The sequence below is a fragment of the Bombus impatiens genome, unplaced genomic scaffold, assembly GCF_000188095.3.
Source record: "Bombus impatiens unplaced genomic scaffold, BIMP_2.2 scf_0357, whole genome shotgun sequence".
In the NCBI taxonomy this organism is placed as follows: domain Eukaryota; kingdom Metazoa; phylum Arthropoda; class Insecta; order Hymenoptera; family Apidae; genus Bombus; species Bombus impatiens.
In genome coordinates, this window is record NT_176776.1 from 10,923 (window position 1) to 14,893 (window position 3,971).

General features: G+C 37.1%; 1 long non-coding RNA gene across 1 annotated transcript; it reads left to right on the top strand.

Moving 5' to 3' along the window:
* The first annotated feature begins 404 nt into the window (after nucleotides 1–404).
* Nucleotides 405–1,493, top strand: LOC117151667. The gene is made up of 3 exons (XR_004461760.1): nucleotides 405–921; nucleotides 1,038–1,126; nucleotides 1,474–1,493. It is a non-coding gene; the product is annotated as an uncharacterized LOC117151667 (long non-coding RNA).
* The last annotated feature ends 2,478 nt before the right edge of the window (nucleotides 1,494–3,971 follow it).

Sequence of the window (3,971 nt, forward strand, 5' to 3'; positions counted from 1 at the left end):
CAGCCACTCGTTTTCCCGACGGGGCCTGGGGGTTCCGAAACTCCCTGCACCGCAATTTTATTACCTTTATTCGACATATCCATAAATTAACTGATCTAAGATAAGTCCGTGTACATCGCCAAAGTCGTCATCGTCCAAAATCAGAAAAACCGTCCAAATGTATTCTATCGTAACCATAAAACTCGCCAAGTCGTCAACGAAAGCCATCAAAAAATAAATACTAATAGACACATAAATAAATAAATGACTAAATAATTATATATAGTCTAAGCGCCATCGTTCTATTTAAGACCCAACGATGCGTACGTAATCGCTACATACATAATAATACCGGTAAAAATAATAAATAAATAATAATAAATAAATAAATAACTAAATACTAGTGAAAACAAAATAATAATAAATTAATAAATATATACAATTAACAGAATGCACGTTACAACTGCATTCTCCCTCCTACTCGTTACCACGCAACTCGTATAAAGCCTCGTTACGTAGCACACCATTTCTTATTTATTCACCAAGAAGTTCGGCTCGAGTAAATAAAATAAATAAAATAAATTATTCTAGAACTCTGGACGACCCGACTTTATTCCTTCATAATAAGAACTTTCGTCGAGCCGGCCGTACATGCTCTCAAACGATGCCCGTAAGGTGGCGACGCCATACATCGACGCAGCGAACCACCTCACCTGCGCATCGCTCCTCGCCAACGCGTGCGCCCTAAGCCACCAGTCATACAATGGCATCCATTTTACCCATGTGCGCGTTATATTAATAATTATTTCATATTTAAGAATTTCGCAAGTGACAATTCTTCGCGAGTGTAAATAGATCTCTCAGCAATGGATACTATATTACCCGCAATACGCCCAACTTATAATCTCCACACGAGTAGAGAATCGTTCTCATGAAGTGCACGTGTATATTAGTATCAATGAAATTTATTTAATTGTTAAAATATATCAATATCGCATATGGATATAAATAAATCCCGCCCCGCGTGAATATCTAAAATTATACTCTTCTCATTACAGCGTTAAATTGTGATGTCAAAATCGAAAAACCCCCCTGCAGCCCGAGAAATAATGAGTAAACAATTGACAGCCTGGCCGGACGCGACATGGTGCGTATTTTAATTACACTCAAATACGCCGAGCGTTTCAACATAAAATATCTTACATAAAATATGAATTTGAACGTAGATGGTTGTTTATAAGTTATAAGGAACAGGTTTTCAAAATAAGATACGAAAGTTTTTTTTTATTATTTATTTATTTACATTTTACAATTTGTCCAGTAGGATATGTGGTAAAATATTATAGCTTAGTGATATAGCAATATAGCATGTGGATGGCTACCCCCGGTGGGATTCCATCTTCGAAGATACGAAAGTTGGTTCTAAGAAAAGTAAAAGTACCCGTTGGAAAATCTGGAACTGGATAGATAACGAAATCTTTCACTAATTTATAGGAACGTGCTAAACGACAAAAAGCAGGCCTCCTTGAAAATACAAAGATTGGCGAATTAATATTAGTTACCCAAGAAAAGCAAAGATCTCCTGACTAGATGGATGCTTCGATAATATTGAAAGAGATTACAGAATGTCCTGAGCAAGTGACAAGATATAGAAAAAGTTATTGGAGTATTCACCAAGAAAGAAAACAGTTGTCAAGTCTGAAATTTCTCTCGATATTTGTTGATGTGCAACCATCATGAGAACAACGTGATTAATTATTGGAGCAAGCGAAAAGAAACTATAATTATTTACATTCAATTATATCCATATTAATCCGTATTCTTAAAAGCAAAAAAGAAATACTATCGTATGTCAAAGTCATATACGATAATTGCAACCATTGCTGAGGTGTATTTACAGATTTGTTAGACCATATAACTGCCCACTTATTAATCTATTTGGAGGATGTAGTAAACAATTTGCCTCGAAGTGAGTGTAATGCTTTGGGCTCATTACCAAATGGGAATGTGACGGATTTGGCAATTCCAATTTAATTAGAAATTTGGAAATAACTATGATTTAGATTTATATATATTCCAAAGTTCCTTTGTGGCATTAAGATTTAATCTGCCTGTCGCGTTGCTAGTACTTAGTGGTTCCCGACTTTTAAACTGGACTGTATAATAGTCTGTGAGTTCAGCTCAGAGATTGAATTTCGATATATCCTGTTCGAGGATCTGAATAACTATCGCCAAGTGTCTAAAGTTTCGAACTTATATCCTTCTTCCACTTTCACAAGAATACCAAATTCCTGTCCCCAAAGGTGGCTGAAAGAATTTTGACCAAGAAGGAATTAATTAACTTTATTAACATTGAGGGCATTCAGATAAAAAATGAAATAGGATATTTGTTAATATTTTTATATTGGAATCTCTTTTACTATTTACTTACATATGTCGATGTTAAATAATTTTTTATTTCAATCGCAGTTGCAGCTTACCTAGAGACATTTATATTTGTAGTTTTGACTTCGGTATCGAGAATGACCAAAGCGGATATATTGTCATCTGAATCAATGCTTTGCGGTCAGAATTTTAAACCTCGAATCCAACAATGTATTTAGTACATAAAAATTATCTTCAACAGCTCTTATGTAATAATCTATACAATATATTAATTGTTGTCGCAAGGTAAATATATTCGATGGATGTATATAATGGAATTATTAGTTGTTTTTTAATGGCTATTATTTTAGACAAATTTATTCTATCTCTATCAATTTCCTCTGTAAGCATGAAAAATATCACTGAAGTGGGTGCAATTATGCTAAGGGCATTCCACTCTAAATGTTACGTCGCGTAACACTCTATCTAGACCAGGCCACACACCGCGGGCAGGATGGCAACCAGATGTCTTCGGATACTCACTGCGTACCCTCAATATTCTCAAGTACCCTCCATAAATCTCAGGAATTTCCTAGTCGAGGTCCTTCAAACCGAACAAACATCTGTTTTCCGACTCATTTCTAAAGACCATTGTCTACTACGGCTTGACAAGGGAAAGTTAGTTTTTCTCACGTATGATGCAACTTTCCTCCCACTAACCACTTTCTATCGAGGGCGGCTAAGACCCTTCCTAGTCCACCAACCTTCGTTTAACCAATTATCAACGAAGCCTATTTCCCTCACTCCCTTAGCCAAAATCGTCACCAACAAATCCGATGGTCCCGTGAGCTAGACACACCCATCCTTAGCTTTCCTCCACCACAGCATCGTCTCCGAACAGCACTGATTTTCCATCCGTCGAACAATCAACATCCTTTGACCGGGAATACACCGTAGATTAGTCACTCACTCATCTCGTACATACGCACCAGCGTAACTATCTTCTTTACAAGTTGTTAGAATAAACGGTGATTTATAACTTACTATACTGTGTTACATTCATTTTGTGTTACACCGAAGTTGTTAGATTATGAAAATATATAATAACCTGTTAGTAGCAGCGTTATCTTCAATTTAACTACCCTTATTATCCCAAAAGAAATAAGGGATCGAACGATTCGCGGCGTCGATTAGCAAATCGCAACGGGAATTTACGACTACCGTTGGCGCGCTTCTTCGAGATCGCGTCTCCCCGTGAACGTGCGAAAACAGCCAACGTCGCCTGACTACTGTTTATGGTCTGCCTTCGTCGCAGTCTTTTGTCTATACGCTCTCGATGGCTTCAGTGCTTGAGAAAACTAAAAAGACCAGATGTAGAGTTTTCTTAGAAGTGATGACCACTTCAACACTTTTTGAGGAGAGCTACGCTATTACTCCATACCTTTGTTAGACAAAACGTTGATCCCTTGACGAATCTCTTTATTAGACAAAACGTTGATCCTTGACCCTAGCTACGTTCGGCGACTGGTTGTTGCCTCGAGCCGAAGCTCATTGTCACAAATCTCGAGCAAATACAATCGGTTTGAATGACGACAATTGCTTAATTACGGTTGTAGAATCTAAGTTAC